The sequence below is a fragment of the Mustela lutreola genome, chromosome 13 (assembly GCF_030435805.1).
Source record: "Mustela lutreola isolate mMusLut2 chromosome 13, mMusLut2.pri, whole genome shotgun sequence".
NCBI classification, from domain to species: Eukaryota; Metazoa; Chordata; class Mammalia; order Carnivora; family Mustelidae; genus Mustela; species Mustela lutreola.
Window position 1 is genome coordinate 11,805,357 of NC_081302.1, and position 10,276 is coordinate 11,815,632.

The 10,276-nt window shown below is 44.4% G+C and overlaps 1 long non-coding RNA gene across 16 annotated transcripts in view; it reads left to right on the forward strand.

The window, feature by feature from the left end:
- Positions 1–8,573, forward strand: part of LOC131813730 (uncharacterized) — a 48,605-nt gene extending 40,032 nt beyond the window's left edge. For 14 of the 16 annotated variants that reach the window (XR_009346907.1, XR_009346912.1, XR_009346915.1 and 11 more), the window contains 2 exons: positions 3,131–3,220; positions 6,924–8,573. This is a non-coding gene — a long non-coding RNA (uncharacterized LOC131813730). Of the gene's footprint in view, positions 1–3,130; positions 3,221–5,234; positions 5,326–6,923 lie in introns of all 16 variants that reach the window. The other 2 variants (XR_009346909.1, XR_009346918.1) reach the window with 1 other exon arrangement.
- Positions 8,574–10,276: the final 1,703 nt, after the last annotated feature.

Here is a 10,276-nt window from a genome sequence, read left to right on the forward strand (position 1 = left end):
AAAATCAGTCAGTCAATTAATCTCTTTCTGTATATTCATACACACACACACACACACACACACACACACACCTTATCAGTTCCTTTTCTCTGAAGATCTCTGACTACTCCAGGTCCACAGATCTCCACAGGCCAAGCCCTCTCCAAGAAGGCTTCTCCAACCTTATTGTAGGATTGGTTGTGGGTCCCACAGCCCCTCTCTTATCCGATGTGGGAGGCTCACGTGGGCCGACTCTCTCTAAGAGAGAGCCCAGAGGTCTCCTTCTACCTTCCAGGATCCCCCGGCATTGTTTGGAGTTGGGAGAGGAGTAGACCATGGGGCCATTTAAGACAACATTTTCCCAAAATTTTGTCAGGATTCCTTTTTAGCCTCATTTTATATCGATACTTCTGTTAGCTTCCCAGAATTTTATCATTCTCTTTTTTTTTTTTTTTTTTTTTTAAAGACTTATTTATTTATTTGACAGACAGAGATCACAAGCAGGCAGAGAGGCAGACAGAGAGAGAGGAGGAAGCAGGCTCTCCGAGGAGCAGAGAGCCCGATGCGGGGCTCGATCCCAGGACCCTGGGACCATGACCCGAGCTGAAAGCAGAGGCCTTAACCCACTGAGCCAACCAGGCGCCCCGAATTTTATCATTCTCTTATTGGATAACTATGTATCTTATGTCTTGATCTAAGACACTGATAAAAACATAAAACAGAGGAGAACTGAAGATACCCATCCCAGAAACTCTCTCTTTAGGATCCAATTATTTTTTCATTTAATCCCTCATTTTCCTCAGGCTCTGTTTTTAGAAATTAAGTTTACTTTTGTTCTCATTTTTGTGTGGGGAACTTGGTAGCCTTGTATCAGAGGTCCCAAGTTTAATTGTTGTTAAAGTCCCAAGTTGATTCCCTCTTGGGAATCAGTGTTTTCCTCCCTGGGGATTATTTGCAGTGTGATCTCCCAGATCCCCTGCCTTGGCTCCCGCCCCCCCAACCCTGCCTCCTAGTGGACTAACATCCCTTGCTAAGCTCAGTAAACAACTTCATACTCTCTCCACTCTCAGCTCTGGAGCCAACCGTGCCTCTAGCTGTGGGGCATTTCAAAAGTGAAAGTCAATAGATCAAGTGAGTCCCGATAAAGTCTACTACGTTGCTGGGTGTTCTGGAACTGGCCCTGGTTCTAGAAGCCAAGTTCATTGCTGCCACCTAGAACTCAGTTCCAGTGTCTCTGTCTCTCTGCCTTTTTAAAAAGATTTATTTATTAATTTTGGAGAGAACTAGAGCGAGTGTGGGGACGGGGAGGCACAGAGGGAGAGGGAGAGAGAGCCAGAAATTTATGCAGACTCCATACAGAGCAGTGAGCCTGGGAGGCTCGATCCTAGGACCCTGAGATCACCAGGCGAAATCGAGTCCCACATGAACCCACGGCACCACCCAGGCGTCCCTCCAGTGGCTCTTCACTTCTTAGATTGTAGCCTGACAACCAGCAATCCCTTCAGTGGGTCCTGCAGCTGCCAGACCTGTGGGACGTTACTGCTTGTCTCTTTGGATCATCAGGTGCTACCCTCTCCCCACCGCCTGGTCTCAGGGGTCTGCACAGCGCCCGAATCTGCCTTCTTCTCTGAACTGCTGCGGTGCTAATCCCCACCCAGGCCGTTGCCAGCTGCAGTCCTTTTGGCAGGGGATGCCTCTTCCTCAGAGCATCTGTCTTTGCCTCATGATGGAGCCTAGACTTCCGACACAGACTCCTCCTGAGCCTTCCCACCCACCCACCCCAACCCGACGCTCCCATTCTGGTAGAAAAGATATGGAATTTGGAGACTCCCCAGCAGGGCAGCTGCTCCTTGGAGATGGGAGCAGGTGTGGCTGGGGTGGGGCGGGGTGGGGGACCTCATTTTGTCCGTGCTCAATTATATTAAACTCTGAGTTGTTATGAAAAAAAAAATGGATTTTGCTCAATCCTATTAGACTCTTGGTTGTTAAGGACAAAATATGATTTTCACATTCTCATTGTACCTCCCCAAATATGTAATATAATATATTAAATTGTCCTTCACCAATGGCTCTCCTATAGTTCACGAACTACAAGGTTTGGTTCTCTTATAAAACTGGATCAGGAAGATATGAGAGTGTGCGGCCGTGTTGAAAACCCCGTGTTAGCCTGAGCACAGGAAGAGAATGGTCAGGAACATTTTCTTCCAGCTCTTCTCAGACAGCAGCCGAGGAGCCTTCAGCACGTTCTTTTTTACACTTTGGTGACTCATTTCCTCACTTGTAACACAGAAATCCTGAGGCAGTGCCAACCAGCCATAAAATGCTGTTATGAAAATTCCAGTCGTGGAGTAATTAAAACGTCGTTTCATATATGATTTTGACGTTATGCCTTTATAATACAATACTCCAGGGTTTGAATATCTGACATTATTTCTGGCTCCGCTTGTTGTGACTAGAAACTGTGAACTGTAGAGACCGGGATGGAAAATCACTCTCTGCCCAGCACCCCGGACCGCGGTGTCCATAAAAGGCAATGTGCTGGCTCGAGAAATCGCATGATTTCATAACTAACCTGTGATCCCCGCTGCCCCCTTCACATCCGAAAGCATACTGGCAGAGAATGGAGATAAGTCTTGTTTTTTCACATGCTTCCAGCTCCTAGCTCCTTGCCCAAGTCTTGTAGTTAAAAAGATATTTCCCTGTAGACGTATTATCGCTCCTGGAGGAAGAATAATCCATAGTCCTATGCGGTAGCCTCTCTCCTAATGCAGAAATTCCATTTACAAGATTCATAGATGACCTGCCAAGGTTAATTCATTCATTCATTCATGCCTCGAATGCTTCCTGCATTGCTAGACATGGAGCTAGGACCCCCACCCCCAGCATCGGCAAAGACTGAGATGAACATTTATTCACGTGCGAGTAATTTATTTGAGAGAGGATCCTAGGAGATACAGGACATGGTGACTGTGTGACAAGGAAGGGGAGGAAGGTGACAGAGCATCCATTACTGAGTAAGTTAACCACTGTGGGCAAATAGAGCGCAGTCCTACCAAGGAACCTGAAAACTGTGGCTCAAAATTCACCCATCCGAGGGGCAAGGGAGCTGAGCTGTTTATTCACCAGGTCTCTGTTTGTCATTGTGTTTCAGGGGAATTAATTGTCCAACACATCTGACTTCCCTGGGTGCATGTCCCAAGGCCAGAAAAAACCTTCAATTGGATATTTTCAGGAGTCAGTGGTAAGCAGCCTTTGACTTCAGAAGTGAACACCGAGGGGGTTGGCGTGGGGGGACACCCATAGCTTCTGCTATGTACGGGCAGACAGAATTCAGACCCCCTCTTTACCTCCCTCCTTTTGACCTGAAGGAGGGAACACGACATGGGCTCCTTGAACCCAGTAGCCCAGGATAGGGAGGGCTAGAAGGGAATAGGGGAACACCAGAGTAATGAGCGTAATAAGTCTGAGGGAACGTATGCCCAAACCAAGTCAAATTGTGGTGAAGATGGGCAGTGAGAGGAGCCACAGCTTGAGATGACGTCAGGCCATGACTGGTCGCCAGTTGTGCAAAGGATGAGACCGTCTGGAATGACATGGAAATACTAGCTTTCCCACAAGCGTCAGGTGGTGCCCCGGGGGGAGAAAAACCTGATCCAGAGGGAGATCTTTGGCAGAAGGGTTGGAAGGAAGCAGGCGAGCTGGACAAGGCCTCTAGCTCTAGCGGGCGGGGCAGGCCCACCAGGGGCATGGAAGGTGCAAAACTGGATGTCCGTGTTCTCACTGGACCTGCACCATTCCCTGCCAGTCACCTGGGCAATGCAGGGAATGCCAAGACTGGCCCAAGCCCACCGGCTTGCTGGGAGGACTAATGAAAATCCAGCAGGGCTATAAGCTGTTTTGGCTGCGTGACATGGGAGGGGAGCTCCTGGCTGCTGGGCCAAGTGGGGTTGATTTTCCAAGGGAAGGCAGCTTGGAGTGAAGCACTCTAATTTTTAGGATGTTTTCCTCTGGGTTGGACTGAAATTTGCCTTCCTTGAGCTTTTCCCTGGTCCTCATGCCCCCTTTTTGGAATTCCTTGATCAGTCCCAGGGAAGTTTGTGTCAACACCGTTTCGGGCCCATGGCAGCCAATAATAAGCCCCCTTTGGGCAGGTGCTTATGCTTTGTGAGATATCAGGAAGGTCATGGCAAAAACGTGCCTAATAGCGCTTCCCCTGGTTTCAGCTAGGCTGTTCTGTATCAGCTATTTCCAGGGAAAGCAACCCTGCCGGGGATGCAGGTAGGGTCTGTAGTGCTTTACCACCAAGCTCCTCATCCCCAACCTTCTGTGTCCCTTCTCAAGCTCACAATTCAAGGCACTATCTCAAACAGCAATGTCCTCCTTTCCTTTGGTCTGGCCTTATAAACCCAAAGCTGGGATTTCTCTCCATTGTGGTGTTCATCCTCTTACAGAATTTTAAACATACTGAACATGTGTTTGGGTTGTCTCTCATTGAAAGAAATGTATCTTGCTTCTCTATGAACCTGCCATGTGGATCAGAAGGGCATTAATGTATTTTATGTGAGCAGAAACTTAAAGCACAAGGAACTCGGAGATGGAAATGTTTTCTGTGCTAGGTGCCAGAGCAGGGTGACAATAAATAAGGGAGCCATCTCATTCAACCCAAACCGAAAGAAAAACAAAAAATAATTATCATTGTTCTGGGCAGAGCAGCATCTTTAAGAATGAATAACAATGAAGCATACATATTGGCAAGTCTGCCTGTGGTCACTTTGGCGAATTTGTATAAATGATACTCTTAAGTCCTAACTAGGATTTGAAACATGGCTCCTTTTAAGACGGACACAAGCCTTTTATTGTTCATTCTGCTTTATAGTAACGCTCAGCTACAGACAGCAAACAGTTGGAATCGTCTAGAAGTTATAGAAGGAAATTGGAAAGTTTGGCTAAAAGGGCTTGTGTCTTTTCTTTTTTTTTTTTTTTTTTTAATATGACAGACAGAGATCACAAGTAGGCAGAGAGGCAGGCAGAGAAAGAGAGATGGGGAAGCAGGCTCCGTGATGAGCAGAAAGCCCGATGCGGGACTCGATCCTAGCACCCTGGGATCATGACCTGAGCTGAAGGCAGAGGCTTTAACCCACTGAGCCACCCAGGCGCCCCAGGCTTGTGTCTTTTGAGCCAAACATTTCCTATGTCATTGTAGTTGCCTGTTTATGGATTTCTGAGAAATTAAAAATAATGTGCCATTATTACAGCAGGCACGGACACCAAAGAGAAAGGACAAGCCACACCAAAGAGAAAAAGAACAAGCATGAAAATTGCACAAAAAGGAACTCAGAAGGAGGGGTAGGATGGCTTTTTCTTCCCAACTAAAAATGATCAGAAGAAATTGGGAAATGGGGTTTTCTCAATCTAGAGAATAATCTTTTTTTTCTTTTTTTCTTTTTTTTTTTTTTTAGTTCACAGCTGGTTATCCCCAATTCTCTTCATTTTTCTAGAATTTCTAATCACATTAAATATCTCAGCAGTGGGGCCCCTGGGTGGCTCAGCTGGTTAAGCATCGGCCTTCAGCTCAGGTCATGATCCTAAGGTCCTGGGATGGAGCCCTGCTTTGGGTTCCCTGCTCATCGGGGAGCCTGCTTCTCTCTTTCCCTCTGCCGCCCACCCCCACCCGCACCACCCTCCTGCCCCCGTGATGCTCTTTCTCAAATAAATATATAAAATCTTAAAAAAAAAAATCTCAGCAGTGGATTATCATTAACAGTATATTTTAAAAATTTCTACCTGGAGAATTTCTATATATACACTTACTCCAAGTTTAAGTATATATATTATATAATATTTTTATATTATATATTGTAAATATATTAACAGAAATATATATATATTTGACAAATACTTTTCTCTTTGATGTTATTGATGCTCTGACTATATGTTCATTTTATGCGAATGTATTTCTTTTACAAACCACCTTTCTTCCTTTAACATTTGAACTGGGAACTCCATTTCCATGAATTCCCATCCTACCAAAAAAGAAACCCTTTTTAAAGTCAGGCTAAACATACTTTTTCTTTACTTTTGATCCTCTTAATAACTGACATTCAAGTAGGTTACGTCCTACTTCCAGAAAACAGCCTGTGCACGCTGAGAAATACAGAGAACGGAGTTGATTTTTAAAAAAGTCCTTCGTCATTCTCTATTTTTGAAAGTATTGAAAATATTAAAAATTGTTGCCCACACACGATTTTGCTTCTTCCAGAGTAAAAAAATATGGATTTATGGTGAAACCCAACTCCTGGAGGAAAGATAATGACGATTTAAAAGGAAAAACATTTTTTCAAAGCACAAGCAGAGTGAACTATGGTAGATTTGTAAATGAGGTCAAAAGAGAGACACCTGTTGCTAATATTCCTTTAATGCACCTAGTAAACGTTTCCAAATTAAGGAAGTCTAAATTTTAAAAACTTGCTTTCTGAACTTTCATTGATAGAAGGGAACGAGATCAGAAATCCCAGCAAACTATTCCTGCCTCATATTTTTCCTCATTCTTTTTGGGTAAGGTAAGATTTTTCATTGACTTTCACAACACTGTCAAATAAATCTTGCCTAGATTTTTTTTTTTTAAGATTTTATTTATTTACTTGACAGATAGAGATCACAAGTAGGCAGAGAGGTAGCCAGAGAGAGAGGAGGAAGCAGGCTCCCTGCTGAGCCCTGAGATCATGACCTGAGCCAAAGGCAGAGGCTTAAGAGCCACCCAGGTGCCCCACCTAGATTTTCTAAAGTAGGAGTTTAGCAAGGACCAAGGCCCAGAATGTAAGCATCCGGGAGCTTGTAGGAATGTTAATTGCATCAATTAACTCTAAATGCCTCCCAGATAATTCTTTCTTAATTCTTCTGAACAATCCTATGAAGCGTGTATTATTTTTCTCCCCATTTTACAGAGAAGGAAAAGTGAGCCTTCAAGAGATTCAACAACCTGCCGAAAGCGGAACCGGTGTTCAACCAGAGGTTCCCATGTGACTAAAGCTAAGTACCAAATGACTCCCATGTGTGGTTGAACAAGCTGCTAGAAAGGTGAAGAACCTGTCTTCTCTTCAGGTTCTTAAAAATGGTGCCTTCAGAGTGAAATCTGCATTTGGCACCGGCAAGGGATTGGAACTTGGCATTGTTACTTAAACTTCCTTGATGATGAGACTCACCTGGGCAGTTGTTGGAAATACCTGGTCCTTCTCAGGTCTGCTGAATCCCTGTCTCCTCGCAGAGGAACCCAGAGGAGTCTGATGACCAGAGAAACAGAAATGCTGGACGCTGGTCACAATTCTGGCTTCCCATTAGGACTACATGGAGAGAGGCACCTGGCTGGCTTGGTGGGTAGAGCATGCAACAACTCTTGATCTCCAGGTGGTGAGTTCAGGCTCCATGTTGGGAGTAGAGATTACTTAAAAATAAAATCTTTTAAAAAAATCATATTTAAAAAAAAAAAAAAGAAAGAAAATCCTATGAAGAGCTCTTTGTAAATACTGAGCCTGGGCCCCACTCCTCAATTAAATTATGATCTGGGGTAAGAGTAGGGTATAGGAGAGTGGATTATTATGCTTAAAAAGTCCCCCTAGGTGATTTCCATGGGAAGTCAGCATGAGGGTTCCTGGCTGGCTCAGTCAGAATAGTATGGAACTCTTGATCTTGGGGTGGTATGTTCAAGCCTCATGTTGGGTGTAGAAATTACTTAAATAGATAAAAGTTAAAAAAAAAAAAAGAGGAAGTCTTTGCAATCACAGATACATGGTTAGAGATGAAAATAGATACTTCCCTTTCCTGGATTCATAAAGCTCATCAACGGACCTCTTTTACAGCAGTTTTTGCATGCTACTTGATTTGTAAATATTTGCATATCTGTTTTGACAATGACATTGCATTGTAGCCTTGAAGGGCAGACACTTATTAACTTTATCACCCACATACTTGGGACCGTGATATTGAATAAACATGTATTTGCTCTGCGCATGTAGATATTCAAAGGATATCCTTGGCAATTCTGTTCAAGGACAAGATATATATATATATCACAGACACTACAAATTCACCTGAAGGGGACTCACTTCTCTTTTTGTTTTACGAATCAACAAGAGTCAATGCTGAGCAGTTTGTCCTCTGCCTGCTGTCCAGGGAGCTTTGGCCCTCCAGGTCATTGTCTTGGCCAGTGCCAGGAATGGCTTGTGGGTCTTTTCAAACAGCGTCCGCCTTGGCCTCCCCTGAGTCCAGGCTGGCCCTTAGTGGTTGCTCTGTCAGTGGAATGTGGCATCTGGGGCCTTCTAGTGCTAGGTCTTGAGAATTCTTGCAGCTGGCTTCTGGAGCTCTGAGACCATTCATGGAGCCTGACCACTGTGAGACCACCATGCTCAAGAGAACACAGGGAGAGTTCCTGAAATAGCAAGAAGAGACATCCAGCCAGCCCCCAATGCATCTCTAGACAAGAAGAAGGTTGAAAGATTCAAAGCCCTCTTTAATTTGCCAAAGCGCGTTTCAGAAATGTCACTATGACGCCTTATCTATAATATAAAGAAAAATAAAACTTCTTTACAATAAAATAATATGTATTTCAGTGTTGAATGCCTCCAGTAAAGCACAAAACCATAGGCAGAAGGGAGAGTGCATGTGGGTATAAAATCACTGAAGAATACAAAGCTGCAAATTCAGGCTCTCACAGGTGTGTGGCGTTGGCAACCAAAATGCCACAGGTAAGATCGATCGCCTCCGGTGGCTTTTGGGAAGAATAAATACAGTTGTGTACAGTTCTAAACAAAGTCAAATGCAGTATTTCTTGATTTTTACATGTTAGGTGAATCCCTGGAAAATTCGGTATGTATTTAAAACAGTATTAAACTTGCCTCGGGTTTAGGAGTTCCGGTTTCTGGTAAATGGGATTGCGCAAGGCCAGAATTGGAACCACCACCAAACTGCCAGGGAGTTTCCTATTTTTGTCCCTTCCAGTCCCCCGACCCGGACTCAAGGTAGTCTGAAATGTGGACATGGGCCTCAGTCAGAAAGAGCCCCAGGAAAACCTCTCTATCTCTGGCTGAAGCAACTGGAAGGGGGCTTCCGAACAGTCAGAATTTTAGGGGGAAACACCCTGTTTTCCTTCTTTCTCTATTCTCTTGAGCCCCAGGCCTCAGGCAAGCCCAGTCACACAGCGGCGGCGTGAGCCTCCTGTCAAGTATCTAACATCTAGGTGGGGGGAGTCTTCCTCTGTAATCAGAGAAATTGTGATCCCAAGAGGGGGAGCAAACTTCCAGTGCTTTTTCTCCCTTTTTCCTCCCATCTCTTGGTCCTGGAATTAGGCACCATTCTGAGAAGCGTGCGGTACGGGGGGTTCCATTTGCCTCAGCTTTCAAAATGGAGGACGGCAAATGGGAACTGCAGGGAACTAGGAAGTACCAGCATCATGGTGGGAAGGGAACATCTCGGGGGGTGGGGGGGAAAGTGTGTGAACTGCTGGGCTCCCCTCTGAGCTACACAGGCATGGATCTGACCCTAAACATTGTACTAAAAACTTTGAGAACTGAACTATGGGTTAGAAACCACCTCGGTTGCAGGCCAGCCTGCAACTAGGTGATGTATACATAGGACAGATCCAAATAGCACAGCAAAGATTTTGAAAACGGAAACTGACCTTGGAAAAACAATGGAAACAGAAAAAACAATGGAACAAAAAAGAGAGCTAATGTGTAGACTTCCATAAGTATGGTCATTTTCTGCAAAGAAGCAAAGGCAAGTCAATGGAGAAAAGATAGTAAGTGGTATTGGGACAGCTGGTCAGCTGTATGCACCCAAAGATAGAAGTAAATAGAAATAACCTAACCTTCACAACTCAGACAAAAAGTAGCTCAAAATGGATTATAAATCTAAACCTAAAACACAAACCTATGAAAATCTCAGAAGTCAACATAACCTTTGTGATCTGGAGTTAGGCAGAATTCTTTTACATGATGTCAAAACCATAATCCTTTAAAAAATTAGTAGATTAGACTTCATCAGAATTCTACAAAAGGCCCTATTAGGAGAAGGAAAACATGAGCTGTAGGCTTGGAGCAAAGATTTTCAAATTGCACATCTAATAATGGATCTGTATCCAGAATATATAAAGAAAATGAACAGCTCAACTTACACATGTGCCAAAGACTCGATTACTTCACTAAAGAGAATATATGCAGGGGCGCCTGGGTGGCTCAGTGGGTTAAAGCCTCTGCCTTCGGCTCAGGTCATGATCCCAGGGTCCTGGAATCAAGCCCTGCAT